General features: G+C 37.3%; 1 protein-coding gene across 1 annotated transcript in view; it reads left to right on the forward strand.

The window, feature by feature from the left end:
• Nucleotides 1-1,396: 1,396 nt before the first annotated feature.
• The window catches only part of LOC110442962 (mitogen-activated protein kinase kinase kinase 2-like), an 81,618-nt gene continuing 57,891 nt past the window's right edge, over nt 1,397-25,123 (forward strand). Inside the window, exon 1 of the mRNA XM_021486856.1 lies at nt 1,397-1,514. The gene's annotated coding sequence lies outside the window, so the exon portion shown is untranslated. The remainder of the gene's footprint in view (nt 1,515-25,123) is intronic.

Consider the following 25,123-nt stretch of genomic DNA (forward strand, 5'->3'; position numbering starts at 1 on the left):
AAAACGTCTGTCTGTCATATCAGAAAATTATAAATTGTTTGATGTGTTACCCTGAATGGGATTGCAATACGATGTCCTTGATCAAAAATATTTGTATATTTATAATATGGACTTATATAGGCTAATCTAATTCCGTTATATAAAATTATTATAATGTTTGAGTCAAAAGATAACATGATATGTCGGCAGCACGCATTCACATCTACACATGCTAATTGAGATGTATGGTGTTATACACATGATGGTCTATCATGGTCGTTGAATATCAAAGCTCAGGAGAAAAAAATCAGTCTTGCTAAGGGCTCTGATGATTGATTGATTGATTGATGAACATTCCGTAATTTTCTGATGTTGATTTAAAAACCTAAACGTCTAATACTACTTAACACATCAGTGTATGACCATCCATACCTACTCAGAGACGTATATATACTGCTTTATATGTCTCTGACCTACTGTAACAAACTCAAAGGTCCTTGTGCTATAGTAAAATATCAGTTTATAAGTTTCGCCACGGACTTAGATAGCTAATCCTATTCCGTGGTTTCGCACAAGACTCACGAAACCTCGTATCTATAAAACAAAACATTGTGTAAATGAAGTGGATTGGTTCTTATAACGGTGTACCTGTCTACTGTTGCCCTGATAATCGTTTTACTCCTTATTTGGCAACATTACGAAGTTATGCATTTTAACTTGTACATTAAAATTGTATAACCTCTAATTTTAATAGTACAACAATGAAAGGGATTTAACCACGGACTTATTTAATCTAATTCCGTGATTTGACTAATAAATAAACAAATAGATCAGACAGTAGACACGCCCATCTTTCCCCCGAATTTGAAAAGACATTCTTTTGTAATAAAAATCCTTAACTCACCGTGTATATGCATACAAGACAGTCTAATAAAAACAAGAGAAACTAAAAAGATTATCATTTCTTAAACGGATAAATATATTGAATATTTTTCTGCCCCCCCCCCCCCCAAGTAAGCACCTCTTTATGAAATTACGTGCCAGAATACACAATAATAGATTTGATATATTTGTTCTTTTGCATGTAAACCATCGGAGTTAAGATAGAAAAAGATGTGTTTGAATGTTTGTTTTTGATAAACATTTAGGTACATACATTTTTATAGTGATTCATTCCCTTGAAATTCATGCAATTAATTCATGAATATATAAATGTGATCGGGAAATATACGCGTAAAAGACTTAAAGCAGGATCGTACAGTGGAAGGATTAAAAAGTGCATGACCGCGGGAGTATATTATATAACTTGGCGCGTGAAATTGTGAATGAGAAGGAAAAAGTGTCAAATTAGACAGCGGGCGACCTCTAGTGTAAAACACGTAAACGAATCCAGACGGAGCGCACTTGCTAAAGTGACGTCACTGTCATGGCGGCTTCAGGATACAAGACGATGAAGGTTCGGTAGAAAAGTTTGCTGTGTCTCGTTTTGGAGTACTTTACCACGTTATAACAACTCAGCATGACAATTTTATAAGGTAAAATGTGTTTTCAGTTTATTGTCAGATTCGTCTTTCCTCTGTAGAGGTCAGCAAGTGCTTCCAAAATGGAGGAGTGTTTCTAGTGTCAGAAGTTTACTTGGATCGGTTGAAGAAGTGTCAACATGTTGATGGGTTACACGAAACAAGATTATATAATTAAGTGTTTCTGGGCTCTGTGGACGTGAAACGAATATGTATAAGCGCCCCAACCACATGTGTCTGTCTAAAATGAATGGATAAACGGTCAACATAACTTTGTTCCGCTGACCTAGATTTACTACTCCTATATAGCCATGCTGGAATACACAGCCAGAGCGTGCGTTTCTATGATATTATTGTGTTATGTCATTTATGGTTTACCCATTAATATGTAATAATCAGATAATTTTATTTGGTTCCTGGACTTTTTGCTGTTAAAGGCAATGAGATGTCTGATTTAGAAAGGGTTATAATTTACTGTAAGACTGCACTGCAGAACACCCTCCCACCTTCATGGGATTTCCCAGAAAGTTTTTTTGTTGTTTAATGTGTCTGTAAGTGTAGCTGAAATACAGTTTACAGTGCTACGTTATAACGATTTGAAACTGTTTATCTTGAATGATGTCTGATATTTTTCTTTTAGAAACAGAATACTAAATCTTTATTTTACTGTTTTACACTAGCGTATGAAACTTTGACATCAAAGTATTCAACTTGAGGACCTTCTTAATGAAAATTGTAATAGCTTATAGGATTTTATCACCTAGTTGTTAACAGTTTTAACTTCTTTCTGGTCATATGGAAGGAATCAGAAATATGTTTGTGCTTGCAACAATATATCTAAACTAATGAAATTTGTCTTTGCCCCAGACATAATATGAAATGTAACCTGGACTGGGTCAACTGACAGTGACCAGCTGGTAGTTCAGTTAATAGCGCCTTTGTCTAGAGTTTGGAGGGTCCCAGATCCGAATCCTGGCCTGGCATTTTATTGTTACTTTATCATAGATATATGTTACTATTAAATACTAGACTATATTTCCATTCCATTTCCATATACTTATTCTGCTGGGTCCTTTCAACTTGACTAGGTTGACAGTAAAATTTCATGATGATTAGATATTGTTATGGTCGCTCTTTAGTTTCCATCTTCATGCTAGAGGAAATTTCCCCTTAGCTCAATTGACAGAGTGACTGGCCTGGAAGCTGGGGACTTAGTGTTGCTGAATTCCTCCCTGGAGGGATCGAGGGACACTATACCCTTTCTCTTGTTACAGACTTTATGGAGTGATACACCTTTTTCCTGGTTTAACCCTATCCACACCATACCTTTCCCCCCACTTAAACCTGTCCATCTTCATGTTGTTCTTTTCCCCTAATGTATATCATGTCCGTGTTACATGTTGCTCCTCACAAACATATACCATTTATCCAATGTTCATGTTGACATTGCCCCAATATCAAATTGAATCCATCTCAGAGGTGCAAAAACATCATTCAAAGCCCAGGACAGGAAGGCATGTAAAACGAATGTGTTGATGTTACTTATGAAGCCACTAGCAGGATTGAACTGGGTGACTTCATGTGACCAGGTTGTCAATTAGTTAGAGTGTCCGTCCTGAGTTTGGGTGTCCTGGGTTTGAATCCCTGCCTGCCCATATTGCACTTTTCTTCTACTTACAGTCTTGCCAGTGACCAACCATTGTTTCAGTAGTCTGTTTGCACTTTGTTGTATTATACATGCATCTGGTTTGTAAGTAACGTCTTGTATATATAAAAGTAACTTAATCAAGATGAAGTACTCTATATGTACAAGAACTCTGGCAATACTTTGTGCAGTTGATTGGCAAGTGTGAAATGGGTTTTAATCACAACTGACAATATTAGAGAAATAAAGGAATCTCTATTATGTTCTGTTAGTAAGGAGCTCTATAGGATCCACTCACGGATCCACCCTAGGACACTACCAGTTCTACATAAGGAGTGTTGGATCACCTAGTATTTATTAACTGATGATATTGTTTTGGTACCCTCAGAAAATTCATCTGTTAATAATATTTTTGGTAATCATTGATAGACACGTTACCGTGTTTTATGATTACATCACATTATCAACTGACTTTGCATCAGTATTCTGATACCTGAAGTCACTCCTCATTAGCAATGAAGTCTGAACACGAAATGAAAGTTAGCCGTGATGGAAAGTGTCTTGTTTACAGGTTTTACTGCTGTTATCAGTAATTTTATTGATGCTTGCATGGTAAGACGAATAACAGACCTTTCCATTGGGGTAAAGAAGATGTGTAAACATTATCAGGTAAACCCAAAAAATGCTGAAATAATTTGCACCCAATCCAGTTTTCAGGATTTGGGGAAAAAATAACAAGATAAAATATAAACTTATAATGCTAACCAACCAACCACATCTTTTTACTCATGTAGCAGGAAATCAACATATATTTTGTTTAACTCTGAATGAACTGTTGAGGCATATAAATATAAGGAAGAATCAAAACAGACATTGAAAGATATTGCTGGTACACAAGGTGACAATTCGTAGAACAATGGGTTCAGTGATGACACCAGAGTCCTAGCAAATTAAAGGGTCAACTGGTTACACGTGTAGAGATATTGGAAAAATTATTAAAATAGTTCAACTGTTGGCATACTTTTTAATTGTGTTTCCTTACTTTGAACTTTGATGCAAAAAACTTGGTTAATAAACTAATTGGGATTGATGTGGATGTTTATTACTAAATACTGAATGAGTGATATGGAAGATGGCTGTTATTATAAATGTCTGACACACATAATCATTGTGTTCATAGTGTTTGTTATTGGTAAACTGGTTGTGTATGATTGGCAGTATATGTGTGTGTGTTGGGGTCATGATCAAGGCCATCATACACATGATCATGTGTATATCTGGATGGGACCTCTTTACCAGGTACTGATGAATGACTAGGAGGTGAATCAGCATTGTCTGTATACAGTATACCTGGATACAGAGTAGCCCCCCTTACCTTATAACTCTTATATATCCTACCCTTATTTATATATTTCTACCTGGATACCCCCCCAATCTCTTTCCTTCTCCTATCCTACCCTTACCTCTATACCTACCGTACCTGGTATACCTGGATACAGACTAGAACCCCCCCATCCTTTTACAACTCCCCTAATACATGTATTAATCCTATCCTACCCTTACCTCTATACCTACCGTACCCGGTATCCCTGGATACAGACTAGCCCCCCCATCCCTTTACAACTCCACTAATACATATATTCCTATCCTACCCTTACCTCTATATCTAACGTACCCGGTATACCTGGATACAGACTAGAACCCCCCCAACCTTTTACAACTCCCCTAATACATGTATTAATCCTATCCTACCCTTCCCTCTATCCCTACCGTACCCGGTATACCTGTATACAGACTAGCCCCCCCATCCCTTTACAACCCCCCTAATACATGTATTCCTATCCTACCCTTGCCTCTATATCTACCGTACCCGGTATACCTGGATACAAACTAGACATCCCATCCCTTTACAACTCCACTAATACATATATTCCTATCCTACCCTTACCTCTATATCTAACGTACCCGGTATACCTGGATACAGACTAGACTTCCCATCCCTTTACAACTCCCCTAATACATGTATTCCTATCCTACCCTTTCCTCTATATCTACCGTACCCGGTATACCTGGATACAGACAAGACCTCCCATCCCTTTACAACTCCACTAATACATGCATTCCTATCCTACCCTTACCTCTATATCTAACGTACCCGGTATACCTGGATACAGACTAGCCCCCCCCTCCCTTTACAACTCCCCCAATACATGTATTCCTATCCTCCCCTTACCTCTATACCTACCGTACCCGGTATTCCTGGATACAGACTAGCCCCCCCATCCCTTTACAACTCCACTAATACATGCATTCCTATCCTACCCTTACCTCTATATCTAACGTACCCGGTATACCTGGATACAGACTAGATGTCCCATCCCTTTACAACTCCCCTAATACATGCATTCCTATCCTACCCTTACCTCTATATCTACCTTACCCAGTATACCTGGATACAGACTAGATCCCCCCATCCCTTTACCACTCCCCTAATACATGTATTCCTATCCTCCCCTTACCTCTATATCTACCTTACCCAGTATACCTGGATACAGACTAGACCCCCCATCCCTTTACAACTCCACTAATACATGTATTCCTTTTCTACCCTTACCTCTATATCTACCGACCCGGAATACCTGGATACAGAATAGACCACCCCATCCCTTTACAACTCCACTAATACATATATTCCTATCCTACCCTTACCTCTATATCTACCTTACCCAGTATACCTGGATACAGACTAGACCCCCCCATCCCTTTACACCTCCACTAATACATGTATTCCTATCCTCCCCTTACCTCTATATCTACCGACCCGGAATACCTGGATACAGAATAGACCACCCCATCCCTTTACAACTCCACTAATACATGTATTCCTTTTCTACCCTTACCTCTATATCTACCGACCCGGTATACCTGGATACAGACTAGACCTCCCATCCCTTTACAACTCCACTAATACATGTATTCCTATTCTACCCTTACCTCTATATCTACCGACCCGGTATACCTGGATACAGACTAGACCCCCCCATCCCTTTACAACTCCACTAATACATGTATTCCTATCCTACCCTTACCTCTATATCTACCGTACCCGGTATACCTGGATACAGACTAGATGTCCCATCCCTTTACAACTCCCCTAATACATGTATTCCCATCCTCACCTCTACCCAAGCTTCCTTGGTAGATGCAGTGCCCCTTTAATTAGCAAAGTGTTTGTCTGTCTGTCCTTCCACACTTTCATTCTCGAATTATCTTAGGATCCAGAATTTCTGAAATTTCACAGGGTAATTTGCTTTTATAAGTTATATATTAACATGTACATGTGCAAAAATAGGGGTTGACAAGCTCTTAAGTTCAAGGTCATTGTTACTAAAAATAGATTAAAAGGGGAGTGGAGAGAGGATACAGAAACGTTTTGTATTGGCCTGGCTGATCTGAAACGCCGGTGTTCCTGTTCGTTTTGAAGGTTACTTGGTGGATACCCTTTATGTGGATAAGGTGATATTATAACCAGGATTCCGTCTATCAGGTTTTACCATTCCACTACTTCTGCGCATTGTTTTAAATCTTGAGCAATTATTTTCCCTCGATATGTGCACTATCCATTTCTCTAGATAACCAGGTTTTCTATCTATAGAAGATTGTTTTCCACCAATTCATTTTTTTACTTTTAGTAACATTTATCTTGAAAGTTTCCCTGTTCATTTTAACATATTCACCCCTGAAATTTCATAATGAACTATTCCAACCTTTGAATTGGTAGAGTTCAAATGTGTCTTCAGGGATGAATCAGTATTTATTGTGTTCTTCTGATTACGCAGGACGCGTTGTTACCAGAATTTCCATTCCATCCAGCTGTACAAATCAGCACCAACAATAAGTCCTGAATCAATTTTATATTTGACCGGCATGACCTGGTTCTCTCTAGTAGAATCACACAGGCTCTGTCATTCTTGCCAAGGAAATGGGGATTGACAATTAAATTGTGTCTTGAACAAACAAAAAATGTAAACTCAGAAATATATTGCTGCTTGTTAAACATTTTCATGTGTGATACGTGTGCTCGGACCACTTGCAGTGGGTGTAAATACAGATGAGGCAGTGTTTACATATACATGTTAATTTTCCTGTTACAGCCAAACTTATGGTTTTATGTCACTACTTTAAATGGGAAGTGTCACCTACAGAGGTCAAGGTCATGGGTCAAGGTCACCATCTCTGGCATCTGACACATCAATTGTGTTTAGCATTTAAATGATCTGAAAGTACATTTCTAAGTGTGGAATAGAACTTAAAGGACCTTTACTTTTTAAAAGCCCAGATATTTTGAGGTTGTCAAGGTTAAGCAATTGTTATATGAATACAGAGTGGCTAATTAGAAATATTGTCGTTAGATAGAATGAAACAATAGACTTGCTGTTGTTTGTTATCAATCTCCGGTTGTTATCAGCCAGAGCTCACATTCCTTTGTATATAGATAGTACTAGTGTCTTCTCAAAATTGTTTTTATAGATAAATCTCGGTGTAGTTATCTGTTAAGTAGTTTGAACATTGGCCATGTTGATAGGAAGGTTGTTTGCAGCAGCTATATGCATACAGGTTCTTGATTTCCCTCACTCCATATAGAATGAACCTACATACAGTAGCTTAATAAAACACATTCGTAAGTTATGGTGGGATTTAGTCTAAATTTTAAAAATTGGGGATAAAATATGTGGGCCTAACATTTTGGATTTCAAACCCCTATTACTTCACCTCCTTATGAAAAGAGTTCAGCCCCGTGCAGGGATTCTCCGAAAGTCTACATGTAAGCTGACAAAACTTGAGCGTCTATAGCCCCAGACTGTTAATAATCGTTTAGTCCATAACTGAGATGACAATACGGGGTCTAATCAGAGTAATGGGTAGTCAGCTGATGTTCTATGTGTAAGTGTAAGTGAACAGTTACTGACAGGGACTAGCTCCAGACTTGAAAAGTCATATTGTTTGTATGTAAGATGACCATACAGAGTCTAATCAGAGTAATGGGTAGTCAGCTGATAGGCTGGCTATGTGTAAGCGTACAGTTACTGACAGGGTCTAGCTCCAGACTTGAAAAGTCATATTGTATGTATGTAAGATGACCATACAGTGTCTAATCACTTAATCAGAGTAATGGGTAGTCAGCTGATAGGCTATGTGTAAGCGTACACTTACTGACAGGGTCTAGCTCCAGACTTGAAAAGTCATATTGTATGTATGTAAGATGACCATACAGTGTCTAATCACTTAATCAGAGAAATAGATAGTCAGCTGATGGGCTATGTGTAAGCGTACAGGTACTGAGAGAGTCTAGCTCCGAAATTGAAAAGTCGTGTTGTATGTATATAAGTTGACCATACAGAGTCTAATCAGAGTAATGGGTAGTCAGCTGATAGGCTATGTGTAAGCGAACAGTTACTGACAGGGTCTAGCTCCAGACTTGAAAGGTCATATTGTTTGTATGTAAGATGACCATACAGAGTCTAATCAGAGTAATGGGTAGTCAGCTGATGTACTATGTGGAAGCAAACACTAACTGAGGGGGAGGGAAGTCTAGCCCCAGCCTGCATATGTCATATTATTCCCATGCAAGCTGACAATACTTTCAGACTTAGGGGTAGTCATCTAATCACGAATCCAAGCTGACGATACTTTGATGCTCTATTATTGCCAAAGACTAAGTCTCAATTAAATGTTGTCCATTTGTAAGCTGACAATACCCGGATGGTCTAGCCCCAACCCGGAATAGTTTATTTAGTACATATATCCAAGATGATAATGATGAGAGGTTTTTGCCTCAGACGAGGGGATCAGTTCGACCATATATAAGCTAACATTTCTTTGAGGGTTTAGATAGTTGAAAACTAATATAATAATCCCTATTTAAGCAGATCCTTCGAGGTTATAGCACCAGAGAGGGGCACGGTAGGTCCTCCATTAGCGGTTATAATTAGAGGTCCTTGTTTCAGACTAGGAAATCTGTTGGTCCACATCAAACAATACCTTGTGTGTTTAGCCTCAGACTTAGGGAATTCATTATATAAGTAGTGTGCATTCTAGCTAACAATATAAAGGCTCTAGCACAAGACAAGGGAATCTGATGGTCCACATCTAAGCTACAATACTTGGATCAGGGTCTAACCCCTGACTGGGAATATGGTCCATATCTTAACTGGTAAAACAGGTCTTACCCCTGACTGGGATAGAATGGGATAGCACGATCAATATCTAAACTGGTAAAACTGGTCTTGTTCGTAACAGGTGTAGTAATTGGTCCATATCTTAGCTGATGATACAGGTCTAGCCCGTGACTGTGGTAGTATGGTCACTATAGATCAGCTGATGATACAGGTCTAGCCCGTGACTTTGGTAGTATGGTCCATATTTTAGATGATGATACAGGTCTATCTCATGAAAGGGATAGTATGGTCAATATAGATCAGCTGATGATACAGGTCTATCTCGTGAAAGGGGTATTATGGTCACTATAGATCAGCTGATGATACAGGTCTAGCCCGTGACTTTGGTAGTATGGTCCATATTTTAGATGATGATACAGGTCTATCTCATGAAAGGGATAGTATGGTCAATATAGATCAGCTGATGATACAGGTCTATCTCGTGAAAGGGGTATTATGGTCACTATAGATCAGCTGATGATACAGGTCTAGCCCGTGACTTTGGTAGTATGGTCCATATGGTAGTATGGTCCATATTTTAGATGATGATACAGGTCTATCTCGTGAAAGGGGTAGTATGGTCACTATAGATCAGCTGATGATACAGGTCTAGCCTGTGACTTTGGTAGTATGGTCCATATTTTAGATGATGATACAGGTCTATCTCATGAAAGGGATAGTATGGTCAATATAGATCAGCTGATGATACAGGTCTATCTCGTGAAAGGGGTATTATGGTCACTATAGATCAGCTGATGATACAGGTCTAGCCCGTGACTTTGGTAGTATGGTCCATATGGTAGTATGGTCCATATTTTAGATGATGATACAGGTCTATCTCGTGAAAGGGGTAGTATGGTCACTATAGATCAGCTGATGATACAGGTCTAGCCTGTGACTATGGTAGTATGGTCCATATTTTAGATGATGATACAGGTCTATCTCGTGAAAGGGGTAGTATGGTCACTATAGATCAGCTGATGATACAGGTCTAGCCTGTGACTATGGTAGTATGGTCCATATTTTAGATGATGATACAGGTCTATCTCGTGAAAGGGGTAGTATGGTCACTATAGATCAGCTGATGATACAGGTCTAGCCTGTGACTTTGGTAGTATGGTCCATATTTTAGATGATGATACAGGTCTATCTCATGAAAGGGGTAGTATGGTCACTATAGATCAGCTGATGATACAGGTCTAGCCCGTGACTTTGGTAGTATAGTCCATATTTTAGATGATGATACAGGTCTATCTCATGAAAGGGGTAGTATGGTCACTATAGATCAGCTGACGATACAGGTCTAGCCCGTGACTTTGGTAGTATGGTCCATATTTATGATGATGATACAGGTCTATCTTGTGAAAGGGGTAGTATGGTCATTAGATCAGCTGACGATACAGGTCTAGCCTGTGACTAGGGTAGTATGGTCCATATTTATGATGATGATACAGGTCTATCTTGTGAAAGGGGTAGTATGGTCATTAGATCAGCTGACGATACAGGTCTAGCCCGTGACTAGGGTAGTATGGTCCATATTTTAGATGATGATACAGGTCTTATCTCGTGAAAGGGGTAGTATGGTCACTATAGATCAGCTGATGATACAGGTCTAGCCCGTGACTAGGGTAGTATGGTCCATATTTTAGATGATGATACAGGTCTAGCCCGTGACTTTGGTAGTATGGTCACTATAGATCAGCTGACGATACAGGTCTAGCCCGTGTGGTACGTACTGTACAGCCTAGGTACCTAGATCCCATGGTATGTTCCCAGGCTATAGTTATGGGGCACTCTGTATACTTTATCACTGTGCCATACTGGTTAACTGGTGTTTGATAGAGACAGTTAAAGCTCCTAGATAAAGTGTGGATTTACACTTTCGCTGAGCATTAATTCCATCATGGATAATGTGCATGTTGGCGTATATATCAGCTTAGCAATGTTTGTTTCGGTGTTCACACACTGATGAGTGCAACTGGTCTTAATAATACAGACTTGTGCAAATAAATTATACATTTGTAAATTTGCACAAGGCATGCTGTTTACATAAAATATGCAGGATGCTTGACATGAAGAATTTCTTAAATAGGTCTAGTCAGCTATTCAGTGACTTAAATCGTTGAATTGTTAGACAATAAAAAATTCATGTCTTATTTCTTTCTAACAGAATTCAATTTCATTTCCTAATTCTATGCTTTAAAACAAGGTAAAAAGAATCCTATATTTGTTTAAATAAAAAAGAATTTTTTCTCTAGCAGAATTAAAACAAGGTAATAAAAAATCAATAAAATAACAGACAAGAGAACAAGTAGAAGTGTTCTTTATTTATCCTTCGGTATGTTTTAACTTTTTCAACTCTATGCTGCCAATACCAGAATAAAGAGCCCGAGCCTACCGAAGTCTTCCTAAAATAGGATTCCTTTGCACAGGGAGGGGAAGGGGTGGGGGTTGAAATAAGTCTCAAGTGATAGAGTCATATTGGGTTGGTTGGGTGGCGCAGTGGATAACGCACTCGCCTTTCACCAAGGCAACCAGGGTTCGATTCCCCGAGCGGATGTGAAAAGGTATGAAGTCACCTGCCTGACCACGTGGGTTTTCATTGGGTACTCCAGTTTCCTCCCACATTAAGACCCCCTCGTGCACGCTAACATCCGGGTCAACAAGTGTGATTAATATACCGTAAATTTGCGGGTATAGTGGGCACTCGGGTATAGTGCGCAGGTATATTTTTTGGGTCAGATTATTTTTTTTATTTGAAACAAATTTGGAAACAAAAATACTGAAAACTAGTACTAATTGTAACGGATGGCCGTTACAGAAGTCCCCCAACAACCCCTGTTGGACTTAGGGACTTAGGCAAAATCAGAAAACAGCTAAATTTCGACCAATAAGAGGACTCCATTTTGTTACCATGGCAACTGAGCTGTTCGAAACTGTAACCATTGTGTTTGGCATCCCTTAAAACCCCTAGGTACCAATTCTGGGCAGAATCAGACAACAGCTAAATTTCGACCAATCATTAAGTGTCAATAATTTTTCGCTGAAGCATGGCGATCCTACCTAGCCTATAAATATTGTCCGGGATCAGACGGCGTCAGTGGTTATGTCTTCCGGTCAACTTGCCTGTAAAAATGATACCTGTGCCCAGCTAGTGTTTGTCGCCAAATCAGCAGTCATGACCACAGATTAGCGATTTTAATCATTTCAGAGAAGGTAAACATTGTATTGCCAAAGAATTTCATTCTTTGTTGTTTTTTAATCTTCAATCTTATCATATATGACCGACGACTCCAAATAAAACTATTTGAAGGGAGGTAATCAAATGTGGCGGACCAGAAACTCGAGAACGATGACCCAAGAATGACTTGTTCTTGCGTATAGTGCGCACCCCCTTTTTGACATGACAATATTTACATAAAAAAGTGCAAATTTATGGTAAGTGAGATAACTTATGTAGATATAGCCCCTATCTTTAAGATGTATGGTATACATTTGTATGTTAATATGAAATCTATGTGGAAAACAAGAAAGAAAAACAAAACTATGTGTTTGGTATGCTCATTAATGTGTTCATGAAAAAAATTGGTCAATCTTATAAATGTACATGTGTATACAGAAAATTTCAATATAAATGTTTTAACAAAATTGATGAAAGCGGCAACTTTTAACAAATTGCGTCAATAAACGGTGTCAGCTTTATACCGCCAGTGTGTAATGATACAGCCCGAGTTGTACATTATTGTTGGCTAATCTATTTATAAATATGGTCATGTAATAGCTAGACCAGTTATTTTGGTCAAAAGTGGAGAATTAAACTGCAATTTCAGTTTCATAATAGCCGTCTAATGAAGGGCGTTCAAAAAATTGTCTAATTTCTGTTGCCATTTAATAGTCCATAATTGTATTGTGTTAATGTCAAAAGATAGGCCGTCTCTTTGGCTGCTGTTACCGTAAGTGTTGTAATAATTAACACACAAAGGCTGTCTCTTTGGCTGCTGTTACCGTAAGTGTTGTAATAATTAACACAGAAAGGCTGTGTCTTTGGCTGATGTTACCGTAAGTGTTGTAATAATTAACACAGAAAGGCTGTGTCTTTGGCTGATGTTACTGTAAGTGTTGTAATAATTAACACAGGAAGGCTGTGTCTTTGGCTGATGTTACTGTAAGTGTTGTAATAATTAACACAGGAAGGCTGTGTCTTTGGCTGATGTTACTGTAAGTGTTGTAATAATTAACACAGGAAGGCTGTGTCTTTGGCTGATGTTACTGTAAGTGTTGTAATAATTAACACAGGAAGGCTGTGTCTTTGGCTGATGTTACTGTAAGTGTTGTAATAATTAACACAGGAAGGCTGTGTCTTTGGCTGATGTTACTGTAAGTGTTGTAATAATTAACACAGGAAGGCTGTGTCTTTGGCTGATGTTACTGTAAGTGTTGTAATAATTAACACAGGAAGGCTGTGTCTTTGGCTGATGTTACTGTAAGTGTTGTAATAATTAACACAGGAAGGCTGTGTCTTTGGCTGATGTTACTGTAAGTGTTGTAATAATTAACACAGGAAGGCTGTGTCTTTGGCTGATGTTACTGTAAGTGTTGTAATAATTAACACAGGAAGGCTGTGTCTTTGGCTGATGTTACTGTAAGTGTTGTAATAATTAACACAGGAAGGCTGTGTCTTTGGCTGATGTTACTGTAAGTGTTGTAATAATTAACACAGGAAGGCTGTGTCTTTGGCTGATGTTACTGTAAGTGTTGTAATAATTAACACAGGAAGGCTGTGTCTTTGGCTGATGTTACTGTAAGTGTTGTAATAATTAACACAGGAAGGCTGTGTCTTTGGCTGATGTTACTGTAAGTGTTGTAATAATTAACACAGGAAGGCTGTGTCTTTGGCTGATGTTACTGTAAGTGTTGTAATAATTAACACAGGAAGGCTGTGTCTTTGGCTGATGTTACTGTAAGTGTTGTAATAATTAACACAGGAAGGCTGTGTCTTTGGCTGATGTTACTGTAAGTGTTGTAATAATTAACACAGGAAGGCTGTGTCTTTGGCTGATGTTACTGTAAGTGTTGTAATAATTAACACAGGAAGGCTGTGTCTTTGGCTGATGTTACTGTAAGTGTTGTAATAATTAACACAGGAAGGCTGTGTCTTTGGCTGATGTTACTGTAAGTGTTGTAATAATTAACACAGGAAGGCTGTGTCTTTGGCTGATGTTACTGTAAGTGTTGTAATAATTAACACAGGAAGGCTGTGTCTTTGGCTGATGTTACTGTAAGTGTTGTAATAATTAACACAGGAAGGCTGTGTCTTTGGCTGATGTTACTGTAAGTGTTGTAATAATTAACACAGGAAGGCTGTGTCTTTGGCTGATGTTACTGTAAGTGTTGTAATAATTAACACAGGAAGGCTGTGTCTTTGGCTGATGTTACTGTAAGTGTTGTAATAATTAACACAGGAAGGCTGTGTCTTTGGCTGATGTTACTGTAAGTGTTGTAATAATTAACACAGGAAGGCTGTGTCTTTGGCTGATGTTACTGTAAGTGTTGTAATAATTAACACAGGAAGGCTGTGTCTTTGGCTGATGTTACTGTAAGTGTTGTAATAATTAACACAGGAAGGCTGTGTCTTTGGCTGATGTTACTGTAAGTGTTGTAATAATTAACACAGAAAGGCTGTGTCTTTGGCTGCTGTTACCGTAAGTGTTGTAATAATTTACACACGAAGGCTGTGTCTGGCTGCTGTTACCGTAATTGTCATAATAATTAACACATGACGGCTGTCTTCGGCTAATTTTACCGTAGGTGTCTTAGATCTTCACACAGGAAGGCTGTGTCTTTGGCTGCTGTTACCGTAAGTGTTGCTTTGGCTGATGTTACTGTAAGTGTTGTAATAATTAACACAGGAAGTCTGTGTCTTTGGCTGATGTTACAGTAAGTGTTGTAATAATTAACACAGGAAGGCTGTCTCTTTGGCTGATGTTACAGTAAGTGTTGTAATAATTAACACAGAAAGGCTGTGTCTTTGGCTGCTGTTACCGTAAGTGTTGTAATAATTAACACGGGAAGGCTGTGTCTTTGGCTGATGTTACTGTAGGTGTTTTAATAATTAACACAGAAAGGCTGTGTCTTTGGCTCATGTTACTGTAAGTGTTGTAATAATTAACACAGAAAGGCTGTGTCTTTGGCTGCTGTTACCGTAAGTGTTGTAATAATTAACCCAGAAAGGCTGTGTCTTTGGCTGATGTTACAGTAAGTGTTGTAATAATTAACACAGAAAGGCTGTGTCTTTGGCTGATGTTACAGTAAGGGTTGTAATAATTAAGACTGAAAGGCTGTGTCTTTAGCTGCTGTTACCGTAATTGTTGTAATAATTAACACAGGAAGGCCGTGTCTTTGGCTGCTGTTACCGTAGTTGTCTTAGATCTTTACACAGGAAGGCTGTGTCTTTGGCTGATATTACCGTAAGTGTCCTAGATCTTTACACAGGACACTGACAACATAACCATTTACACTTGTCTATGCAGAGTCTTGGTATGGCAGGAACGTCGATATTGCAAAGAAAGTAACAGTAATTGCTAAAATATGCTTGTGTTTGATGAAAATGATGTAACATGAATTCCTTCAGATAGTCAGTGTACATCTGCAGTATGACTCACTTGTCATGTGGTATTGTCCTTTTCAAGTATTACATTAATATCATTCATTTTAATCAAAAGTCATTATTTGTATAAATGCTGATGTTATGATTATCCCTTAATAGCATTTCAAAATTCCTTTAAATCTCAAGGATAAACCTGATTTGCAAGTTGGCAGGCATTGAAAATAAGCTTGGGATTTCTTGCACTCAATAAATACATATATATATTGAAAGTAAGTCGGTTCTAAAAATAGTCCAGTCTTTAAAAGATGGCTTGGATTCCTTGCAGTCAATTTTCTACCAATGGTGAGCCTTTCAAATCGATGATATTTTTGTTAGAAAAATCTAGAGCTATTTTATTTGCACACCCCAATTTCTGACTTTTATTTCTGCACCAAAACATTGTGAAAATTATGTGAATTTCTTGCATGATCTTCAGCTAAACAATTATACTGCCTGCTGGTCCATTTCGACTCCAGTCAGTTGTTTTCGTGAGTGTTATAATTCACGGTTCCAGGGTGACAATGTAAACCATCAAAGTTTCTTTTTATTATACATGTATAACAGGAAGAAATCTGCTGGCTTGGACATTTTTTTCTTTTGCATATTTTAGATACAAAATCGGGTTAACACGATTACTGAATATGTTTTTAATTTGATGGTACTCTTTATCATGAATTACAAATGAGCAAAACAAGGTGAGTAGTCGGAACGGCTGTTTATAAACATTTCAGCTCACTAGAACTTATCAAGTGTAGCTTTCAGGGGTGTGACGCAGAAATGGTTCTCTCTCAGTGGTAAAATACTCTGTTATTGTGTAGTCTCTGAGAGTCATGAAAGGTATTATACAAGAGGGAATTTGAAACGATTTAAAATACTTTGTCAATAAATGTCCTAATACCTTCAGAAATTTCTCCTGTGAAAGAAAAGTATTTAGAGATTTAAAAAACAAGAGATCTTTTCCAGTGCCCTTTAAAATTACACGAGTTTAATAAAATGAAATTGAATAAAATAAACTCCAAATGACATGGTAAATCCCTTTGATTGGCCGGTACACAGGGCTATCATTTGTATCATATTGTTTACTTAGTGGTCAAAGCCAAACGTCGCCGTTTAGTGAAAATCTCGGTTAAGTTCTATCTGACAGCGTACAACTCCGCCTACACACCATAGAGTATTGTGTGCAGTGTCGCCATAGCTCACCGGTCCCCTGCAGGCTCCCACTTTTTTATGTGTCTGTCTCTGTTCTAAACTCACTCCATTGTCAGCTTTAAATAGATGTGATGTTGTATGATTACTAGGAGATTTTAGATGAATTATGATTATTCAAGTTGCATGGTGTTTTTTGTTTAGTTACAGGTATATATATATCCTTAGATTATTAATGATTAATTGGTCAATTAAATAAAAAAAAAAATCCACATTTTTAAGGCTCAACACCACTATATATGGACGGCAAAAGTCAGACTAGAACATATTTATGACAACTAAGGCCTAATAGATTTTGTTATGTTTTTGTTTTTTTTCAATAATGTGAAACTCCTTGATTGTTACTTCAAATTCCTGTTGAAATAAAATCAAAGTAAAGCCATTAATAATGTAATGGTATCCAAATGATAGAAATTAAAGAAGTTATACTTTTAGAGGATTAAATTTCATTACAAGACATTTAAGGGATGTGTATATTAAATTTAGAAGTTTGCGAGTGGACTGTTCGGTTTTGAAAGGTTATCTTGTATCTGTTACACGTTGACTAGTAACAGATATTATTGTGAACAAGATGACTGAGAATATAGATTTGGTTTTAATACGTCGGTATATAAAGGTATCGGATGGAAAAGTATTGGACCATACTGAAACACTACCACACCAAGCACTTGTTGTAATTCAAGAAAAGTACTGATAATTTTAATGTTAGTTGATTTAAAGGGGATTATTTAAAGGGGATTTAAAAAAGTGAAAGGAGAATGCATTCTATGACCGTCCTAACTGACAGCAGCTAGCATTTTGTACATCACATTTACAATTGTAATAGGTGAAAATTCAACAAGTTCAATTAAAAATCAACTGAGTGTAATTGTAATTTATTAGTTGTACAAAGCTAGCCAATGCTAACTCACACTTTGGTCAGAGACAGTAGTATAGTGTACTTACTACACGCTCAACCGTTTTTACATAAAAACTTGTTAAGTTTAAACCAGTAAAACACTGGTGTTGCAATTAGTTAGGTGTACCAAAAACACTAACCATACTTTCCCCTTATGTTCGGAGACAGTAGTCTAGGCCTCTTGTTTACCTATACAGGTAAATCTGCAGGTGTATTGGACAGATGGACACACGTTTACAGGTGTGTGCTATCGGAGGAGGCTACGTACGCTGACCTTACCTGATCACCTTTTCTATGGACGTCACCGTGGCGATGATTTAACCACAAAACCAAGTTTTCACCAATTTATTAACTGTTTATCAGGCCAGGTGAAACAAAAAAAAAATATTGTGATGACTTTCAATTTTTAAAACATAACTAAAACAAACGTTTGTGTTTGGGGAAAAACAAGAAGTGAGGATTTGTTTTTTAAAGATTTATTTTTTATTACAGTTTTTAAAATCTGTATGGCTTTGATCAAATATGTTATTAATACGTTAAAAAACTCCTTTATTACGAATTAACTCTTTAATGTACTGATCATTACATAAATTATAAATTAACATGATATGTCATGTATAATATCTAGTATAGGGAACTGTTATAAACCCCAGGCAAATTACCTGAAATGTTGTTTACCTAACGTGTACAAATTATTTACACAATCATTCTTACATCACTATTGGAAAAAAAATGTTGTTTACATAAAATGTTCAAACTTATAGAATTTTTTTATAACTTCAGCTAGTTTGTCCATAGAAAACCATTACTGTGCTAAAGTTAGGGGGGAAAATCAGCAATGTTTTCTAATAGAAAATCTACCTTCAAAATGTCCTTAACTTGGAAATGTATGTAAAGCTATAGTGGGCATTTATACATACTTTTATTAACGCACAAAGGTTTAACTCATCCACCCCTGAAGACACATTTGAACTCTAACAATTCAAAGGTTGGAATAGTTCATTATGAAATTTCAGGGGTGAATGAGTCAATATAGGGTAAGTCAGAACAATAAGCTCAAGCATAGTTTAGCTAACCAACTCACTTTCTTTCAACAATTGTATTTCAGAAAACATGTAATTTGATTGTTAGCATCATCAATTAGTGCCCCTAAGATAGTACAAGTGGTTGGATAAGTATATTAACATTGTTCATCAGAAACTGCTCAAATAATCTGACAAGAGCTTCATGTTTAATGTTCGACCAAAACCTATATAACTACTGATAGCGGATACTGATTATAACTCTACTAAGGCTGATAATGGGGGCCTACGTAGTCTATAAAGGTTGGAAGATGTAACAAAATGTTAATTAGATACATGGAGAAAGAAAGTGTTTTGCGATGATATATATGAATTGCTAAAATTTAGGTACTGCAGACTAAGTTTAAAATAAGTTTATTGTTCAGTTAGATATTACGTTTCTTAATTATATCCCTGTCATAATTATTTTTGAATTTTGAAATAATAGAAAATTCCAAATTGTCGTATTTTACATAAATACATGTTAGTTTATGTAAGTTTGAATAATTAGACAAGGATTATGATATGACAGCAAGATTGTATTTATAAATGTATACGAAAAATGTAAATTTCATAATTGTAAATGCGGGAGGAAGCATGAACCCATTATTCATTTTTATCATGGAATATATGAATGGACATTAGGACACATAGGATACATTCTAGGCCAGACTGTACTTACGTTCTAGGCCAGACTGTACTTACATTCTAGGCCAGACTGTACTTATGTTCTAGGCCAGACTGTACTTACGTTGTAGGCCAGACTGTACTTACGTTCTAGGCCAGACTGTACTTACGTTCTAGGCCAGACTGTACTTATGTTCTAGGCCAGACTGTAATTACGTTCTAGGCCAGACTGTACTTACGTTCTAGGCCAGACTGTACTTACGTTGTAGGCCAGACTGCACTTACGTTCTAGGCCAGACTGTACTTCAGCAGTCATCATTCTTATTCCACAAGCAAGTTATGTTTCACCAGATTTGTTTTTGCATCATAAGTTTTTTTTGGAAAGTGACAGAAATGAATTGAGTCACATCAGACAAATATATTTTTAAAAACTTGAATAAATTATTTGAAGCATAACCAAGAAAAAAGGTATTGACTTCATTTTTAATTTATCTGCATCAATTTCTATATTAGCTGAAGATATTTAGCATACAATGTACCTGCACTACACATGCATCCATTTAAGACTTGCTCATCCATAAATGACAGTGAATAAGTGTTAAACCCTGCTTGTGTTACCATCTGCATGAAGAGAGCACTTGATCTTCCCAGCTGTTTGATTTTGTGGTGAACTGAACCTGTATACAGAGACCACCTGTGTTAAAAGACCAGTTTTAATATTTTTCATTGATTTCTTTGTGAGCTGAACCTATATACTGTCTGTGTTAAGAGACCAATATTTGGAAATTCCATGAGTGGTCAGTAACTGGGTAGGGTCACTTATTAATACAGACCTAACTGCATGTGTTAGGTATCCCAACTGTGGGACCCTACTGGTTTTTAGATCACCTGAGCTTTGCTCAAGTGACCTATTCCAATCGCTTTCCATCCGTTGTTGTCCGTCGTCGTCCGTCGTGCGTAAACTTTTACATTATCAACTTCTTCTCAAGAACCAGTAAATGGATTTTTTTCAAACTTGGTCAGAATCATCCTTGGTAGATGAGGCTACCAAATTGTAAAATTGGGATTCCTACCCCAACCTTAGGGGCCAGGGCGGGGCCCAAAAGGGAAAATTAACCAATATTTCAAAAATCTTCTTCTCCAGACTCAGAGATATTACAGTTATTTTCTCTGCATGGATGGAAAGATCATCAGGGGCTTTATTTAAATGTAAATTTCAGGACCCCCGGGCTATCTGTTCTCCCTTTGGGAGGGGGTAAAGTTTACTATAGTTTATATAGGGAAACAACACTTTTGGGTATATTTTGACAATTTTCTGTTGGAAATTATTTTTACTTGGTCAGAATCATCTTTGGTGGATGACGGTATCAAATTGTAAACTTGGAATTCCTGCCCCATCCCCAGGGGTTAGAGCGGGGCCCCAAAGGGAACATTTACAAATATTTTAAAATTCTTATCCTTTGTTGACATGACAAGTATTGTATTTCACTTAGTTTAATTGCTGATTTCCACTGGACATCTAAACAATAAAATAAAGCTACCAGTACCTATGATATAACTCAGGTGACCGCTTAGGCCCTTGGGCCTCTTGTTTATTGGTAACAACTGGGGGGTGGAGACCCAACGTCCCTGCAAGGTAGTCAGTTCCATAGTGGCGGTAGGGATCCTGGGGCGGATACCTTAATGGTATTCAACAGTGCTCATAGAAATGATGAGCAACAACACCACCTGTTTTCCTATTAATTTAGTTTCTTGAACCATATTTTAATACATCTGGACTTGATGTATGCATATAATATTGGTAACAAATGAGAAATAACATGATGCCCAATTTTGTTTTGTATACATTTTGTTTGATCCTTATATAGGCACATATACATGCATGTTTAGTTCAGGTATCCTGATGACGGACCCTACTGTTTTCCTATTCATTTTCTTGAGCCATAATTTAACACAACTGGAATTAACCCTTCCACCACTGTAGACCAAAATGGATTCATCCAGATATATGCATGATAGAGTCTACTAAAGTTATATGGGGGTGAAAGGGTTAATAACAATTGGTAACAATTGAGAAATTACCAGATACCCACTTTTGTTTTGTGTAAATTTGTTGTGTCCTTTAGCTATATGTAGGCTTTTGGAGGGATGATAACCTAAACACCAGTTTTTTGTAGTCCTTATGTCAGTAAATGTCCAACTAGGGTTAATCTCCTCAACTCTACACCATGTCCAACTAGGTTTAATCTCCTCAACTCTACACCATGTCCAACTAGGGTTAATCTCCTCAACTCTACACCACGTCGCTTTCCAGTGAAGTGAAAACATTCAATAGCTCGGTTATTATGTCTTGTACTTTAAAGTGATCTACAGAGAGAGAACCGATCTATTTTATCCCATTAAAATAGATGCTATATGAGTCTCACTGATAAACCTTACATTTCCAGTGGAGAACCTCCCCATGATATCATTATTTACCGGTCTCCGATCCCCAAACTTTGATATAGTTTATCCTGTACACCATATCACTAAACATGATCATAAAACTCAAAAGTCTTGTTAACCTTAAATCCTGTCCTTGAATTTTCTAATTGATTTTTTTCCCCAATTGAATAAAAAGAGAAATTTTGTTTTCATTTTTGTGATCTCATGGTGATCAAGTTGAATACAAATCAAGATAGAATCTGTTAATAAATCCAAATTTTTTGAAAAATAATTTTATATATATATTTTTTTTTTTTAAAATAGGTTGAGTATATTAAGCTTTGATCATGAATAACCCTTTATACTGTATACATGTTTTGATGCTGGTTTGTACTTAAAATCACCTAATAAATATCTCAAGTGTTGGTAGACCTTTGACCTGTAAGTCAATGATTCGGGTGAGGGGGGAGGGGTATAGCGAAAGGGGGNTAATGTAGACACACTCTATACCATGTACACATGGACGAATTATCAACAAATTCCTGTGGTGATTTAAATCTGTTCTGGAGATTCAAGATAGCTTGTGATTCCTGAACATGAAAATAAGGTGTAGTGTATTGGGCAGAAGTAAAACTTGGTTATGAGATACCATAGGACAGGACGGGTACATGAGAACTTAGTTTCTTGCTTGGTATTAAGAACCGTTGCCGAAGCCCTTTCATTTGTTTTCTGAAGAGTTTTCATTTCTATGTAATATCATCTCTGACCTGTTACATTATGGTTGTTCACAGTACAGTCTTGAGATAGTCTTTAGGTTTTACTAGGTAATGATCTGGATCTTGATTCTATTAAGTATATTTTCAGTAAAAAAGAACAGTAAGATTTGAAGAAAAAACAAATGAAATCATAATGTCGGTTTTGCAATTAATACAATGTCAAAAACCACAGGAAAACAATCAAATATTGAAAAATATTGATGTGTTTACAAGACAATGAGGCACGTCTGGAAATTTGATAATTGGGGTGTTGTCCGTCAAAGTTCCATTGTCAAATCCTGGTACAATTATGTCCTTTCACTCACTGATGGATGGATTTAGTATTTGACTGTAAACTAATCACTGTTGTACATTTTTCAGATAGAATTGGTTTGATTTAATCTCTGGAGTTTATCATAGATATCAAATATATCTTACACTTTGTTGCTTAAATCTAATTCACAGTTTATACACGACTCCACAATTTAGTAACCAAGCTTTTGGTAAGCATGAACACAAAGAGAATCATGTTCTTTTCACAGATTTTTCAAAAAAAGATTTGACATATTTGCCATTGTCTTGGCTAGTGTTGTGTGTCCGGATGTAAGATACCATGCAGAACACTCACTTATAACCATCATAATGGACCATAAGCATCACACATATATATGTCATTGTTGACCTTGACCTTGTACTGAAAATAGAGTGTCCTGTCTTGACCTTGATGTGACAACCCCTGACAAGTCACCTGGTAGACTTTCCCCCCTTTGACCTGGACCAGCCTACTGTGGATCGTGGGTGAGGTATCTATGGGATGATCTCCCGTGTACTCTACATTGTGGTATTAGATGATCTGTAGATGTATCGTGATCACTGCTACATTCCTTATATCATTATTAATGCAACAGCGAATTGGACTTGGATTAATTTTCTGTGGTTTTCGATGAATGGAGAAAGAAATGCGGTGTTTGCATGTTTGTCTTTTGACTGGAGAAAGTCAGTAACTTTCAGTATTTATTTGATGTTTTGTGACAGACAGTAAATAATTTAATGGCCAAGTTTGTTTAATATCGCTGGTCAACTCCAAGCTGTAGTCTCCATGACTTTTGAATCTGGAGGTCCCTTAGACACACCTAAAGGACTCAAAGCTGTAGGTCCGCAATATCAATAACTATTGAAACTGGAGGTCCCTCAGACACACCTTGGGGACTCAAAAGCTGTATGTAGGTCCATAGTCTCAATGACTTTTGAAACTGGAAAAGTCACTCAGCTACACCTTGGGGACTCAAAGCTGTAGGTCCGTAGTCTAAATGACTTTTGAAACTGTAAGAGTCCTGCAGGTCCATGGTCTTAATGACTTTTGAAAGTGGGAGATTCCCTCAGATATACCTAGGGGACCCAAAGCTCTAGGTTAATTAAGACAACTCTGTATCAGAGATCACTCAACAGAGACCTAAGTATGAAATGAAGTATAGTGTCGTGTTGTGTTTGACTTTTTAAGGAAAGCCTATCATAACAGTCCAGTATGTATATTGACTTGTAGTCAAATTGCAAGCATTTACATGCGGTTGCTATACCCTCTGTGAAGTCAAGTGTTATGGGTCTCACAGTGTGTACAGCTATATCAACGTGGATAGGCAAAAATTACTAAATTGAATTAAAGTGCGTTATGTTGTACAGTTGTCACAGAACTGTAGCTGGAGGATGACCTTGATAATGATTTAGAACGGTACCTGGAGCATGGGAAATAAATTCTTGTCTATTTAATATAGCTGTGGTGCAAGTTTTAGAAATTTGAAGCCGCACATGTGTATTTACCGGTGGATTTAAATTCTGAGGATGTGTACTGCAGTGGTGTACCTGTAGTTGATGGGAGACGTGTCAGATTTGGTAGAATTCACGTGAAGATTAAAAATTCTTTACTTTATACCTGAATGGAATGTAAAATGGTGAACATGTGAATTTCTGGATTATATCAGGTGAGATGTATATCCCGCAAGATATTTACAAAGTTGTCATGTAGCTCTACTTTATATTCAAAAAGTTGTTATGAATTAATCTTATGTTTTCAAAGTTGTTGTTTAAATTAATTCTATATTTTATTTTATTTTTTATTTATTTTAGGGGGGGGGGGGGGGGGGGGG

This window comes from Mizuhopecten yessoensis, unplaced genomic scaffold (assembly GCF_002113885.1).
Source record: "Mizuhopecten yessoensis strain PY_sf001 unplaced genomic scaffold, ASM211388v2 scaffold716315, whole genome shotgun sequence".
Lineage (NCBI taxonomy): Eukaryota > Metazoa > Mollusca > Bivalvia > Pectinida > Pectinidae > Mizuhopecten > Mizuhopecten yessoensis.